The sequence below is a fragment of the Neltuma alba genome, unplaced genomic scaffold (assembly GCF_004799145.2).
Source record: "Neltuma alba isolate B1F8T4 unplaced genomic scaffold, ASM479914v2 tig00004328_pilon, whole genome shotgun sequence".
NCBI classification, from domain to species: Eukaryota; Viridiplantae; Streptophyta; class Magnoliopsida; order Fabales; family Fabaceae; genus Neltuma; species Neltuma alba.
The window spans coordinates 212,041-230,025 of NW_021633657.1; positions in this window are offsets into that span (position 1 = coordinate 212,041).

Consider the following 17,985-nt stretch of genomic DNA (forward strand, 5'->3'; position numbering starts at 1 on the left):
AAATGAGTCCAACCCAAGGTCCCACCGATTAATGAGGAAGACTACTTTTCACGATTTTGCTCTTGCAACTTGCCTCCATTGAAGGAGTTTGTGGGGAGAGGTTGAAGGTGGAGGAGTGGGAAAGGATTCAAGGTGTTATTTTGACATGTACTACCTGTGGTCCTAAATATAAATATAAGAGATAGTTAGAAATCTATGATACGCTACTAGGAAAATACCTTGGGATGCTAAATTCACTAAAACTTATTTGATTTAGGATATAAAATATTGCTAATAAAATACTCCAGGGTACTTAATGCACTAAAATTAATTAATTTATGATGATGGGTGTTATTGAAAAATACTTCTAGGAGCTTGATTCACCAAAAAATAATTGATTTTGGATACAGAGTGTTACTAAAAAAATACTTCAAGATACCAAATGTACTTAAAATTAATTAATTTAGGATATGGGATGCTACCAAAAAAAAAACCTTCTGGATGCTTGATTCACTAAAAAAAATGATTAACTTAGGATATTAAGTGTTACTAAGAAAATAGTTAGAATATTGAATGCACTATAAATTAATTAATTTAGAATATTGGGTGCTACTAAAAAAATACTTCAGAATGATGCATTTACTAAAAAAATAACTAATCTAGGATACTAAGTGTTACTAGAAGAATACTTTAGGATACTGAATATCCTAAAATTTGCTTAATTTAAGATGCTTAGTTGAATGCTACTGAAAGTGCTAGATACAGGTTAACTTAAATAAATAAATAAAATAAAAAAGAGGTGGAGATGGGATCTCATCCCCGAAACAATATTGTTTGAGGGATGAGCATGCTGTGCTTAGATATTTGCTGAACAATTGAACATGACATGCGGACTCAACCCAATATCTAGAGTCCAATATCAAGAAGTTTCTTTCTTAGTAACACCTAGTATTTTAAACTAATTTTTAGTGTATTTAATGTCTTAAAATATTTTTCTAGTATCACCCTATATCTTAAAAAGAAATTTTTTGGTGAAATTTTACTCTTAAAGTATTTTTCTTAATAGCAATGAGCACCGTAAGCATAGGATACTAAATGCTACTTGAAAAGTAGTTTAGTATGTTATATGTGCCAATATTTTTTCAGAACACCAGGCGCTACTAGAAAAATATTTTAGAATACTATTTCCTATTTTTTGGGTCCGTGTCACACCTCTCTTTATAATCCATTATATGTCAATTAGAACTAATATAAGTCATTTTGTAACGTTTCTGGATGAAAAATTTTGAATTTCAGGATTTCACTGTCCATCTTGTCCGTACACTATTCATCTGAAAATGGGTCAACTTTGAAAATTCATAACTAAATCTAGAAAAATCAAAACGAAGTGGTTCCAATTTTCACACGAAGCTTGCTAAGAGTTCTATAGAGGAAAAATAATCATTAGTCCAATTCGATCCAGAATAATTTCAGGAAATTCATCAAAGTGTACTGTTTATTTGGTAAATTTTCAAATTTCCAGTATTTTTGCCCAACTTTGGAAGGGCATAACTCTTAGCACATAACTCCAAATTTAACGAGTTACTACTTGTTTTAAAGCTAAAAATGATATCTACTTGAATGTAAAATTTCACATCTAGATTCCTACAATTGCTCATTATTTTATGTGCCGTAAGTTTGGTACTTTTTAGGAAATTTCTATCCCCTAATTGCCACTTTCTTTGATTTATTTCCCCTTTTCTTTTTTCCACATCCATTTCATAATGTACCATGCATAATTCCAACATTAGGGCATGAGAATAAAGTATAATACACATAACATCATACATAACTAGATACAACCATTACATAAAGTTCAATATACCTTACATAACATAACATGACAACATTAATTACAAATTGCTCTGCTATCCCAATACCAATTCCTTGCCTTATCCATGCTTGGTCTACTTCCTTATTAGTGCATAAAATGACATAGGAGGAATGAGATTTCAAAGAAATCTCAGTAGCATATGAATTATAATTATCATGTAAATCATTGCAAGTTAAATTGTGATATGTCATGCAATCCAAACCATTCCCAACTTATAGGAATTCATGCCAAATATCATGCAAGGAGAGGAACATTATATCATTCACATTGACATACCACAAAGCATTTGGCCAAAGCATAACCAATGTCAATCAAACAATCAATGTCACCCCAAAGTTCCTCCAATCCAAGCAACAACAAATCACAACAAACAAGCAAGATAAACAATCAAATTATAATTCAAAGCTACCTTTGCAAAGCTTGTCCAATTAATTTCTCTAAGGAGCAATGCTTCTCTTTAGTTCCTCCTCTCAATGCCAATTAAACCAACATAAACACAGGCCATATTAATCACAAGACAACTTAGTTCCAACACTTTAATATTACTTAACAATTTTCCCCTTTTGTCTTTGATTTTTAACAAATTGATTCCTCCTTTAGAATCAACCATCTCATGACTCATTCCTACACAATTTTTCATGATGAATCCAATGGTGCAATGAGATTTTTAAAATTCAAACTCCTTCCCCATGAACACCTCTTGGCCGAATAGGGGGCTATATGCTTCCAAAAATTATATTTTTGATTCCAATGATTTTAAACACTTTCAAACATTATATCTCTACACAAAAACATGTTTTAAAGTGATTGGAATCATCAAATCAAGCAAAATCCAATTGCTTCTGCATGAGCAGTGCTGAACAAAATTCCTTCCCTTAAAACCTAACTTTGTTTTCATCCAAAAATCAATCCATACACCATTTAATCTTCCTTATTCTACTTGATTATTAAGGTTTCTATCCTTTCCTAGGCATCACACATCCAAACTGAATTTCTCAGAATTTTCCAGCATTTCCTAAGCAAAAATCCTTGTTAAATCAATATAAAATTTAGAGATATTGATGCTTGGACATACCTTAGTGTTTCCTTGAAGTAAGTTGGATGATCTCTTGCCTAAAACACCTCAAAATTTTTTGCAAGAGTGGCTGGATGAACAGTGACAGAGTTTCCCCTTATTTTTCCCAATTTTCTAACATTTTTCTTGTATTTTGAAGGGGTATTTATAGAAAAATTCAAGTCTGCCCTCTCCCTCCTGATTTGCACGAAACTGGACACCTAAGGAGGTGTATGTGGCAGCCATCAAGTGTCCAAAATATTCAGATCACTCCATGTGACATTTCTCTAGATTTTTCCACAAAAATATCTCTTAATTTCACATTTTATTTAATAAAAATAGTGGAATCTGGAAAGTGCATGAAATTGGGCCTTTAATGGGTCCATTGTGGGCCTCACAAATGGTTTGAGCTGGCCCAAAAATATGTCCCACAAGCCAAATCACTATCTCAAACCGATTTGAAACTTTATCGGTTACTATTCACAAGTAATATTCCATAATTCTTTTCAGACCTCCAAAAATTCATTTCTCTCCATGATAATTCACCTTTTAATATGGGAGCATGATTGGAAATTTTCAGAATTTTTCACCACCTCTAGGTATTTATTTTGAATTTTCTCCGATTAGGCCTTTATAAGTAAATCTGAGGGAAAATAAATTTCCTAAAATTAATTCCTGAGCTTCCCAGGCCTAAAACCAATTTTATAAATTCAAAACACATTTAGATGAATTTTCCATCAATCTCCCAAATTTATTGAGGCTTCTAACTTATTAAAATAATTATTTTCCTTCATTTCCCCAATAATTTCCTGAAAAACCTCCGTTTACGGGAAATTCCGTAATAATTCATTTTCACTGAAATTCCACCTTTTGGGCCTCAGCTGAGTTTCCAAAACCTCTACTCTACACTTTTTCCATTTTTCAGGGATTTTCTGGAATTTTTCTCAAATTTTCCCGTTTTGCCCTTCCTAGACCAATAATTGCAAAAATGCCAGCTATCAAAAGTTGTTTCATCTCCCCATCTAGTTCCTACATTGACCCTCATCCCAATTTTTGATCCTTTATTTCCAAATGAAAATTTTTGGGATATGACAATTCCTCCCCCCTTTAAATAAATTTCACCCTTGAAATTTAGAAACATACCTTAATTAAACAATTCGGGGTATCTGGCCTTCATGTCATCCTCCTTTTCCCACGTAGTCTCCTCTTGAGTTAGATCCCTCCAGATGACTTTGACCATCGGAATAGTCTTATTCCGCAAATGCTTAATCTGCTGATCCATCACTTTCACTGGTTTCACTTCAAAAGTAAGGTTATCTTGCAGCTATATGTCTTCATATTTCAAAACATGCGAGGGATCCAGCTAATACTTCTTCAACTGAGAAACATGGAAGATGTCATGAATCTGGCTCAGATTAGGGGGTAGGGCCAATCTGTAAGCCACCGGGCCAAGTCTTGACAAAATTTGGAAGGGTCCAATAAACTTCAATGTCAATTTACGGGCTTTGATTGATCTTCCTATACCCGTAGTTAGAGAAACTTTCAGGAAAACATGATTTCCAATTTGAAACTCCAGAGGTCTTCTCCGTACATCAGCATAACTTTTCTGTCTACTCTGTGTTGTGAGTGGCCTCTGTCGAATCATCTTAATCTGTTGTGAGGTTTGCTCTACCAAATTGGGACCAAATGTCTTTCTTTCTCCCAATTCAGTCCAACATAACGAGGATCTACATTTCCTCCTGTACAACGCTTCATAAGGAGCCATCTGGATACTAGAATGATAATTGTTATTATAGGTGAACTCTGCCAGTGGCAAGTATTCATCCCAGTTCCCTTTGAAATCTAGGACACAAGCTCTCAACATATCCTCTAACATTTGAATAGTACGTTCTGTTTGCTAGTTAGTTTAAGGATGATAAGCTGTACTGAATCTCAGCTTAGTGTCCATGGCTTCCTGTAATGCTCTCCAAAACTTAGAAATCTGGGGTCCCTATCGGAAATAATCGTTTCGGGTACTCCATGCAACCTCACAATTTCACGAATATATATTCGAGCCAACTTTTTCGATTGGTACTCTTTCTTAATAGCCAAGAAATAAGTGGACTTCATCAGGCGATCCACAATTACCCATATCATGTCGTAACCTGACGATGTATGAGGTAATCCCATTATAAAATCCATGGAAATGCTTTCCCATTTCCATGCTGGGATACTCAGGGGTTGTAAGGATCCTGGCAGCTTTTGATGTTCTGTCTTTACCTTCTGACAAGTGAGGCACCTTGACACGAAATCTATTACATCTTTCTTCATAGCAAGCCACCAGAATGATTCCTTCAGATCCTGATACATCTTGGTCATGCTTGGATGTATGGCGTACAGACTCTTGTGTGCCTCTTCCAAAATTTGCCCCTTAATTTCTGAGTTCAGGGGAATATAAGTTCTTCCCTTATATTTTAGGATCTCTTCTTGAGTTCAAGGAAATCCCTCGTCTCATTTCTTAGCGCTTTGGCTTTCAATTGGCCAGTTGATCTCTCTGTTGGGCCTTCTTGATCTGTTCATTGATTGACATTTCCGCTTTTACAATATTAATCTAGCCTGCCATTAGTTGTATCTGGCTCATGAGATTCCAATCTCTAATATTCTCAATTAATTCTTGTTCCTTTATCATTAACGATGCCACCTGCACTGTCTTCCGGCTCAACGCATCTCTACCATATTTGCTTTCCCTGGATGGTATTTGATCTGATAATCGTAGTCCTTGAGTAATTCCATCCATCTCCTTTGTCTCATATTGAGTTCTTTCTGGTTTTGCAGGTACTTGAGGCTTTTATGATCATAATACAATTCAATAGTACCCTCGTACAAGTAATGCCTCCAGATCTTCAAGGCATAAATAATCACTGCCAGCTCAAGGTTATGAGTAGGATAGTTCTCCTCATGAGTCTTTAATTGTCGTGGGGCATAAGCGACCACTCGACCTTGCTGCATCAACACACATCCCAATCCTTACTTACTTTTATCTGTATACACTACCTATGGCAACGTAGGATAGGGGATTATCAGTACGGGAGTCGAGGTTAACTTTTGCTTTAATTCCTAAAAGCTTGCCTCACACTTAAGCCATTGGCTAGGGCAGTGACAATAATCATTAAGAAGTTTCTTAAAAAGCCTGCAATTATCTATATCAGCTCGCATGAAAACAATAGTATCATCAGCAAAAAGGCAATATGTAATCATAGGTCCGGCTCTCGATAATTTTATGCCTTTTAGTGTACCCCAGTCTACATAGAAAGACAACATTGACGAGAGAGCTTCAGTAGCCATGATGAAGAGGTAAGGGGATAGGGGATCCCCCTACCGCATGCCTCTTTAGGGAATAAGATCAGCAATTTTCTTCCCTGAGAGTTGTAAGTTGAAGGAAACACTTCGAACACATCTGATGATCCAAGAAATCCATTTATCACAAAAGTTTATTTTCTTTAAGGTTGCTTCAATGAAGTCCTACTCAAACCTGTCATAGGCTTTGTTCATGTTCATCTTGAGAGCCATTTCAAACTTCCCCCCAGAAGACTTATTTTTTTGGGTAGTGGAAAGCCTCATACACTATTATGCTATTATCTTGGATCAGTATGTTAGGAATAAAAGCTCTCTAGTTTTCAGAAATACAATCATCAAGAACCAACCTGAGGCGGTTTGCTAGAACTTTTGCTATTATTTTATAAGCAAAGTTGCAAAGGCTGATTGATCTGTACTACGAGATTGTCTTTGGATGATCCACTTTTGGAATTAGGATCAGATTAGTGCTATTCAAAGGTGCAATGTCTTCATCAGCTTCAAAAAAGCCTCTGACCATTTTCAGAATAGAACCGTTCACTTCACTCCATGTAGCCCAGTAGAAATGACCATTAAAACCATTAGGTCCTAGGGCCTTAAAAGCTCCCAGCTGGAAGGTTGCTTCTTTTACTTCTACTTCAGAGACAAGGGAGGTTAGCTGGCAATTTTGAAGTTCTGAGATTGCAAGTTTGACATAGTAGAGAACAGTGTCCATGTGGCCCTAAACGTTGCTGCTGAAGAGATTAGTATAGAAGTTAGAAATTATTTTAGCAATTCCCTCCTCTTGTTCCACCCAACTACCATTTTGGTCTTTAATTCTGATCACCATATTTTGCTGCCTACAGACAAGGGTGGATCGGTGAAAGTAGCGAGTATGCAGGTCACCAGCCTTAAGCCAATTGTTTCTTGATTCTGCCACCAATAAATTTCCGATTCAAGGTGTTGTTTTAACCTGTACTACTTGTGGTCCTAAATATAAATATAAGCGCTATTTAGAAATTTATGATACACTACTAGGAAAATACTTTGGGATACTAAATTCACTAAAACTTATTTGATTTCACTAAATAAGTAAATATTTCAGGATACTTGATGCACTAAAATTAATCATACGGGTTTGTTTGAAAGGAAAGTTTTGGGATGTTTGATTGATCACATGTTTGTTTGTTTGACATAACATAAGTGTTTGGAACTGCGTGTGGGGTACTTCTACGACTTGTGAGCTATCAAATTGGCCAATAGTTTTCAACTTTTCATTGCTGAAAAGATGGCTTTAGCTTTATTGATGCTAAATTCACTAAAACTTTTTTTTTTTTTTGGGTTATACATATAAGAGGGTCCTTCCCTCCCACATATAGCCAGTATATAAAGTTTTTGTAATTTATAAATTTTTTGAAACAGCTAATTAGATTATACAAGCTGCATTTCTCAAATAAATTTTGTACTTATCCTTCTGAATAGAGTAGGACCGTCGGAGGGCTCTTCCTTTTTTCTTTTTTGGTTTTTAAATTATATATATACCCACTCCCACAGGCACCCAAACGTCACGGTCCTTGGCATTGACAGAATTTTCAAAGCTTTGAATTGGTACAGTTAAGTTGAAAGCTTGAATAGATTGTGGAGGTGGTGGGCAAAATGATGATTCTAAATTTTGCTAAACGCCTAACCCATCTTATGTGGTTCTGGAATACGGCCAAATTTTCTTTAACTTCTTTTTCGTTGCACTAGTATTTGAAAGTTGACGAAATGTTGAGAAGCGTATTGAGAAATTTTAAAATGTGGAATCATTTTCACGCACTATGAAGAAGCATCGGAACTGGATTCTTTAGTGCTTTTAATGCATGGCGCAGCAATTTTTGTTAGACTACCAAACTAAGCTAGCTCATAGATTCCTGTACTGTTTCGAAAACTTTGTCCCCACATTATTATTTCCTTTTTTTTTTTTACCACCATTATTATTTCCTTTCATTGAATTCAAAAGCAGCTGACCCAGTATCATTCTTCACATTGGAATATATGCATGTATGCATTTAATGTTACCAACTTTGCTTCAATTTTTTTTCCTTTTTAAAGAAAGAAATTATATTAGCTGTAATTTTGGTGTTTTCTAAAGGCTGAGAGATCAAATTTAGAATGTTATTTTCAGTGACTTGTATTTACTTCTAAATTCACAGTCATACCTGAACGAGGAGTCCTCTAGTGTTACAAATTTTGCTTGACAAGGAGAGTTGACCCCAAAGCGATCGATGAAAGAGAAATAGACTTCCTCTTGCATAAAATTAAAAAGCTTAATTGAGATCTCTTTAGCCAACTCAGCTAATTTGTATTGACTTTATCTAGTGTAACAAAAAAAAAAAAAAAAGAAACTTCAGCTGCAAAATCCCTCTTTTGTCCTCCTCTGAAATCTCTTATATTAATCAACTAGTTTTGAACTAGAAGTAGTATGTTTGTAGGAATGAGGGGCAATCAAATCATGCTGTTGGGATTTTTTTCATAAATTTTTTTGGAGACTTAGTTTTAGTTTAAATATAATATAATTTCAAAATGCATATAGCATATATTATAATTTTTTATAAAATAGTTGTAATGTTTAATTTTTAGTACAGCCAGTATCCTAAAATATTTTTTAGTAGCACTCAATATCCTAAGATAATGTTTAGTCAATCCAACATGTTATAGTATTTTTTTGGTAAGAACTTGGTATCATAAGTTTAAAGTGATCCTGAGGAAAAAAAAACTTTTCTTATCATAAAGATGTTAAAAATTTATTATAAACCATAAGTTTTACTAAAAATGCAAAAGTATTTTTTTTATCTTGAATTTTATTTGCTCTTTTGATTTTATAAAATGTCACAACGTTAATTTTAGGAAAAATGACCAAAAATAACTGTTGAAATTCGAAATAACAAAATAGGTATGCGAATATATGAAATTACCAAATGGGTATGAGATATCAACCTGGAATTTTGACAATTCGGTAGAAAGACTAAAATGCCTCCAAACCTCTCTGAAGACATGAACAGGTAGTAACTCTCAATACGAAGTTGTAATTCACATTACAAATATTGTCATTATGAATACTAGGGTGGTGAAATTGACTCCAAATACATGTTACTTGGGTTTGAAATAAACGAGTTACAAATGACAATAGCGAGATGGTAACTTTTATTAAAAAAGTTGTAATTCACATTATAAATGTTATCATTATCATTACTAGGGCAGTGAAATTGGTTTCAAATACATGTTATTTGGGTTTGAAAGAAAGGAGTTGCAAATGGCAATAGCGAGATGGTAACTCTTATTATGAAAATTATAATTCACATTACAAATGTTGTCATTATCATTACCGGAGCAGTGAAATTGGCTCCAAATACGTGTCAGGGACATTTTAGTCTTTCTACCGAATTGTCAAAATTCCAGATTGATACTTCATGCCCATTTGATCATTTCATATATTCATATGCTCATTTTGTCATTTCAAATTTCAATAGTCCTTGGTCCTTTTTTGGTCATATAAAAATTCAAAATATGGGATCTCACTATAATTTTTCCTACATTATATTTTTTGATAAAGTAAATTGAGATATTATATTTGAAATCAAATTTAACCTGTCAACTAATTTTTATCCTATAAATGGAAAGTATAATCTTCTTCGAACGTTAACTAGCGTGTGCTTCCCACGCAATGCGCGAAGAGCTTGTAATTTGAAATTTTTTATTTTATTTTATCAAAAAAAAAACTCACTTTTCACTACACAAAAATATATCATAATTCATGATATTTCATGAATTCATGACGCATAAAAAATGAAGATATGAAAATTTCTAAGCACAATCTCTAAGCTTTATTTAAATGATCATATTTGTTTCATTACATTTGTATCATGTACAAATTAATATAAATTATTTCCTACTATTAATCGATAAGAGTCATGACATTTTATCCTTTAATGCAATGTAGCAATCATGGTTATGAATTCAACCTTATCTTTTATGGCTGGTCCCAAAAAAAAAAAAAAACTTTATCTTTTATGACTCTATGCTTCCAGTTAACATTTAGATATCATATTGAGTGCAAATTCCTACATCTTCCAATAATAGTTGATTTTTAACAACCATCCCACAATTATGTAAAAATATTTTCCATCCTATCATGCTCCTAACTCACATAGAAGATTTATTCAATAGTAACTATAACCTTCTTTTTCAATGATAAAAAGTAATGGGAAAAAACCTCTTTATATGTCAAGATTAAAAAAAAAAATGCTTACTTCCTCATGGAACGTATGAGGGCGTGGGCTTCAATGGTTATAAAATTACAAATAATCATATTGCATCAACAAACAAATAATCCACGTTGGTTAAAAAACGAACAAAGAAAAAAACAAATCATCCACTTTTAATTATGATTTTCTAAATCCTACCCAAGTCAAGGATACATATTTTATGGCCTTACATCCCCCAAATAATTCAAGGAAAAAATTAGAGCAGGTATAAAATTTGAAGAATTTCATACTAAAATAACATCAATCATTAGCATCATATAAAAGAACAGAAACGCAGCATCACTGCAAGGTGCTTAAAGTGCCGGAAAACACATAACAGGGATGTTATATTTTATTATTGATTCATGATGTGCAATAGAAATTACCAACCTTAAACATCAAGATCCTCTAGATTTAATGATTTATACTATTGTGCAACGAATTCAAATTAAGAGACAAATGTTACAAAAGTGACTTAAATGGGAAAATGACGCCTTCACTTAAAACTTCCCCATTGTTTGTCCGCATTCTTTTTCATAAAGAAGCTTTAAAAATTAACATATAATACAGACATTGTAGTTGACCAATTATATATACATACTGACGATATTGCTACACTGGGAGACGTGTCTCATAACATCTACATGATTAATACTAACAATAAAAAAATATTGGACATAGTACTCATAACAATGTGTTCTGCACAGAATGGTCAGTACTTTGATGCCGATGACTCTTATCTTTGACAGACAGGGCTGTTGATAACGTAATGGTGACCACTTGGCGTGCATGAACAATAGCACATAGGATGAGAAACTTGCACTAAGATAGCTTCTGCATAATATTTCCTCACTCGTATCGCCAGGGGAACATATTTATCTCTTTTACAGGCATTGATCTTGCCATGTACCGCTTCACTGGTATACCAGAGACAAAAAGCTAATAGCTTCCAATGGATTATAGTTCCTTGTGCCTGCATTAAAAAAAGAAACCCCCTTACACCTCTTAATTGCATAAAAAATGCATAAGGCTACATTGGAATTTTTTTAGGCACAATATTTCCTTTCTGAGATAGAACATAAATAACGAAAATCTTCTCGTGTTGACTCATTGATCCGGATAGGCAGATACAAAACACTGGAAAAAAAAAAACACAACAACAACAACACAACACCATATTTTATATAGAAGCTATTAGCTTACAACACAGGAACTGAGAGGTGTAATAATTAAAAGATATAGAAGCAGTGAAAGAATGAGATAGCCAATATATGTACACAACATTAGAATTTATTCAAAAGCTGGGTATGCTTTCAACAATTTGTGTAAATCAATGATATAACCTGGTCAGGCCAGATTATTAGTTTCAGACAGCAAAAACACAACTTTTCTTATCTACTTTCATATAGATACCTATAATATCACCCAATAATATTTCTATTTCTTTTTGTCAGTAATTGGTAATTATGAAATATCCCCTGAATGAAACTTCTAAAAACAGTCCTTCCCCAAACTTTCTACAAATCAAAGTTAGCCTTGCGATCAAAGCATGTTATTTGTTTTCCTGATGCACGCACGTTTAAGAAAGAATGGTTAAGTGATACTAAACTCTGTGAAACAGAAAAGAAGGAAGAGAAAACTGATACAGAAATCTATAAGTAGCAGAGGAAAGGGACAATACTTCAGAAAAGTCATCCTCTAAATCTCTCATTTTATGTAAAAGTGATTCTCCCTGCATTTACTTCTGGACTGCCAAAATCTCTCACAACACTTTAGATTCAGAAGAAAGAGCATCCACCTGCAACTTCTACGACGCCTCATTTGGCAGAGCATGAGAATACATTGTCTTTTTTTAATCATGTGCTTTGTTAGTTCGCGCTTGTATTTGACAGCCAAGAAGCATTTGAATTTGTTTCCACTGATTTATACATGATCTGATATCCTTTTTTTTTTTTTATTTGAAAACAAATGTGTGAATATTTTTACATTGCATGGAATGAAAACTTCATGAGATTACTTTTGCATATTCTGATAAGTGATGATCTAGTTGTTGAAGTTTTGTGGTGAACATTGCTTCTTATATTCTGAGTTTATGTAAGAATGAATTGGATTACTATTGTTATTAATGATTTAGTTGTTGCTTCTTCGGTGCTAGCATGATCGCAATATCTCCCCACCGTTCACACACATTCACATAAAAGATTATCAGTAATGGGGATCTACGAGATAAATTTAAAAGAAGATCAGGGGAGAACCAGAAGCAATAGTGAGAGGGACATGGAAGAGATGAAGAAAATTAGAGGTAGAGCAGAGAGCATAAATGCCTTGCTGAATGCTTAAGATGGAAGCAAGGATTCATCGGCGAGCATGAAAGAAGACTGTGAAGAAAAAATCATAGAGCGGTTTGTGGAAGAAGGATTTGAGGTGAGAATCAGGGAGATAGGAAGGTTATAGCATCTGAGGCAGGCGATGGGAGAAGTACGAAACCGAAGTTGCCACACGGCAGGAGGCTTAGGAATTTTGAAATTTTTTTTTTGGTACAAAGAGGGCTAAGCCCAACAAGAAAAATTAAAACTCGGGGGAATCAGATCCCATACAATCATCCAAAAGCAAAATTTGTAATCTCGCTGGGCAAGCATCCAACACTGATGAGCGTGCCAGACCTTCCTTCGCTAAAGCATCCGCTACCTTGTTTTGTTCTCGAGGTATATTAAGTATGTCCACTTTCCATGAATACTTCAAAAGCTTCAGGATTTGTACGACCACTAAACTTGCACCCTTGTGTGCTTCTTTTCGGGTTAGTAAATTCACCAGGTTCCTTGAGTCAGATTCCAGGATGATTTTCCTAAATCCAAGATCCCAAGCCAAGGAGAGCCCTTTTAAAATTGCCCATTCCTCTGCCTCCTTGGCGCTACAAACACCAATGAAATGAGTAAAACCACCAACCCATTTTCCAGAACTGTCCCTTATAACTCCTCCACATCCAGACTTCTCACTTGCTGAACTTGTGGCACCATCAACGTTCAGCTTTACCCAACCTACAGGTGGTTTCTGCCAAGATACATAAACAGACATGACATTAACTAAAATCGGCTCAAATGAAGCCGAGGTAAATCTAAAGTGGCTTGTGAACAATAATATGTATCTAAAAGCGAAGAATAAGCCATATCTGAGCCGGTTTGGTAGAAGAGCATTTGTATATATATTGATGACGTGTGAAATGACACCACATCAGCATCTACGTTAAGGGCCTGTTTGGTTTGAGGGAGGGTAAGGAAGGGAGGGGAGGGAGGGGAGGGAGGGTTTTCTCCTCACCTTGTTTGGTTTGATTAAAAAGGAGGGGAGGGGAGGGTATTTAATGATTCCCTGTTTGGTTCAAGGAGGGGAGGGAAAAGATAGTAATAATCAATTTACCATTTTACCCTTACATATTAGTTTATGTTTTTTATTGATATATTATATAAATTAATTTACATCTTAATTTAAATCATATAATTTAATAAAAATTCAGTCTTATAATGTTAATATGTGTATTAAAAATTAGTACAATAATTTTTTAGTCTAATTAATATATAATATATTTAAAATAATCAAATTAACAAATTTTATATGCTCTAAGAAAAATGAAATTTTATTCTCTTTAGGCTATCTTTTTTTCCAGCTTTAAAATATATTTAATAAATAATATATTTATTAAAAAAATTAATTTTATAATATTATAATTTTTTATTTAAATAATTTTTATAATATATTTTTAATTATAATAATGTATATATTTTGTATTTTTTTACTTAGGATAATATATTTTTTATTTGAAATAAATATTATAATAATATATTTTATGGGTAGAAGTGGAATATTAAAAAAACTATAAGAGTATAATGATCCAAAATTTTGGCTCCCCTATAAAAACCCCCAATTTGGAGGGGAGCCAAAATGGGGGGAGGGGAGGGGAGGGGACATTTTAGCTCCTCTCCCCTCCAAAATTTTTAACCAAATGAGGGGAGGGGCTCATTTCCCCTCCCCTCCCCTCCCCTCCTCTCCCCTCCAAACAAACCCTAAAGGACCTAGTCACTCTGCGCGTGGTGCGTCCAGTTCCAGTTCTAGTTTCAACCCTCATTTATATCATTATATGAGCACACTTTTTCATCAATGCCGTCTTAGAAGATAACACTTAGGTTAATTTGTTCATATACTCTTCCGGTCTTAAATATAAGACCTTTATACACACTAAGGACTTTTAACAAGAGATGATTATAGTCATTTAATGCATATTATTGAAGATGATAGCTTAGAGAGATCAATTCATATTCATGATAAATAACTAATTTAATTAATTTTCTTAATATTCCTCCCGTCTTAAATATAAGATCTATTTTGTAATATAAATTGTATTACCAAATAAGTCTTATATCTAGAATTGGAAGAGTACCTCCAAATTGATGATTTAGCTTTTATATTAAAGACCATATGTGTTAATTTATTGTCTTTGGAGAAAGAATATTCTACAATTTTGATCCTTCAAAATATGAACATTAATAGCCTGAATATTGCATTTTATTTAAATATATAAAAAATTTTAAAATGTCTTTTTAGTCCAGTAATTTTAATACTATTAATCGTATTAGAAAAAATATCGATATTAAAATTTTACTTATTAACATATTGAATTTAATTTTTTTAACAAAATAATGATTAATATAAAAAATTATTATCTGAGACTATAATATAATAGTAATGGAAAATTAAAAGGAAACTCATAAAATTCAAGAGTCAAGCTAAAAATTTGTATAAAATTAAAAGATTAAAAGCAAACTTTACTGAAAAAACAGACAGCAACTATTTTGCCAATTAAGAAAAAAAAAAACAGCGACTATTTTTCCGACGAAAAAAAAGCAGCAACTAATCGACAATATGATCTTTCTTAGGACGGAATTTGCAAATTCCGTCATTAATTTCCTAATTTTTTTAGTAAATTTTTGCTTTGAGTAATAATTCAAATTCAAGCTTGGGGCATATAATATGTGTGTGTGTCATAAGTTCATAACCTTGCATTAATATATATATACACACACTACAATAAATAAACTCATGCTTTCATGGAGTTTTTAATTAGGACTTCATGATTTTATTTTTATCAATCAACTCCTTTTTTTCCGCATTAGAGTCGTTGCTCCTTGAAGAATTTATTAAAAACAAGACAAAGGACCAACGGAGTTAGCTAACAGTGTTGAAGGCGTATGTGAATGCCGAGAAGATTCGGGATTTCTTGACTCGGAGATGAACAGAAAGAAGAGGGCAAATGGCCATCGGTTCGTGGGAGAGTTTATAGTCCAACAAGTGAGAGATCTGAATTGAAATTAGAAATTTTGCTGGTCAAGGTAGAAATTACGAACAGAGAGATTTCACCAAAAAAATAATAATAATAATAACGACAAGAAATACAAGTGACTCTTAGCATATTCTGTGAGAAACACGGTACTTTGAGAGTACCGCCTCATCTAAACTCTAAGTCTACTCAATAGAAGTGATTCAAGTTAGAAAATTTTAAGGGGTGTTTGGGTAAGATCAAAATCATAGTTTTAGAAGTGTTTTTACGATATACGAAGTAAATATATAAAAAGTTTTTTCGATTTGTGAAAAAGTGTTTCTGAAAAGTGATTCTTGGAGTATCTAAACACCCCCTTAGCCTGCATGTCAGCCCACTCATTTCTATTAATCTGTTGCTTTTAAAAAATAATAGTGCCAAATGAATTTTGATTTCCATTATTGCCCTCCCTTCTTTGTTTCTCAATCCCTACCCATTTTTGGGTCTCAAAACTCTCCCCCATCAGCGATTCTACACCAGTGACGGCGGCGACGTAATCCACTGGCAACCCCGGTGATTCTCGTTTCTACCAGGGTCTCTTACATGGTGACTTAACAGAACCCATCGATAGGTTGAATGGCAGACGATAGGTTGTAAGTCTTTTCCCTCCTTTTCACTTTGCAGATCTGAATCAACAAAGCCGATTCTTTTTCATTGTCGCCTCTGCCACTTGCGGCGCAGATCTGAACTACCAATAGATTTTTTTCTCTCCTCCTTTGTTCATTTTTCTGGGTTTTTCAATGTCCATGGGTGCTCCAAGATGGTTTCATATTTGTATTTGGTTTTGGCTGTAAATTAGATTTCTGGTTTCCTTAATGCTCATGGGTGGTTTGGTTTTTGGCATGGAACGTAGATCCTATTGTTTTCAATTTTAGAAATACAAATGAAATAACCTTCCAAGAAATTGCAGATTCCAACCAGTAAGTAAAATAATTCATGGCCTTCTTTCCATACAAGTTCAAGCTTCTCGAATGGAAATTAGCATTTATCTTTTATTTCTCGACTTGTTTGAGGAAAGATCTTTAATTCAATTCAGGAAATGTGCACAAAACACAGAAGTTGGAGACCATTCATTCAAAAATCAAACTGTATAGATATGGTCAAGATAGGAAATAAATACAAAAGAAAGGGCCACCGTCGCTAATGTGGAAGATGCCGCCACCGTCATAGGGAAATGAGAGAAAAAGGGGGCGATGAAGAGAGGGAAGGATTAAAAAAGAGGAATGGGGCAGTAATGGAAATCACAATATCTTGGGCATTTTTTTTTTTAACACAACAAATTAATAAGAATGAATAGACTAACGCATGAATAGAAATTATCTGAGTTGAAGTATTTTTACGAGGTAGGATTTAAATGAGCTGGTACTCTGGGAGTACCTAAGTATTTCTCCATGTTCGATATGTATATTTGTAAATAATGCATTAATATAAAGGACAAGGGGGAATACAAGTGCTCATGACACTGCGAAGACAAGAAGACCCAAAAGAAAGACGTCCCTGCAAGGACATCCCATAAAATTGAAACGATACAGAAAGATTAACATGGCTAGATAAAGATGACAAGCACAAATTGAGAAAACCTAAAAGAAAGACCACAACAAAGCAGAACAATACATCGAACGACAGATCAAAAAGTCACACGAAAGTACATTAAGGAGTTAATCAATTAATGCCTTGTGTTCCCTCTTGAATCCGTCTTTGGCTCCAACGAAACATATCAACAACAGGTAACGTTTTATTTAGTTCTCAACTTCTTCCTCCCAAGTTGCAGGGTCGGCGAAGGCGTTGCCTCCACGTAGTTTTGATTCTCACGATATCTTGCATTAAAAAAAAAATGTTAAATTGCAATACGCACAAAAATATGAAATAATTGTTCGTTAAAAGAAGAAATCACTAGTCACAAGTATGAAGATTGGAATCACCTTGCTGAACACTGGGGACAGAAGAAAGAAGCAACACGAAAAAAGAGAAGCAGCCAGAGAATAGAGTTCCCCTTTCATAACTAGTTTTGATGGGAATATCTCTACACGCATGACCCGTGAATTTATAACACTGAGCAGGGGTGGCTGTGACTTGTCATTCAATATTTTTCTTTGCTTTAGGGTGTGTTTGG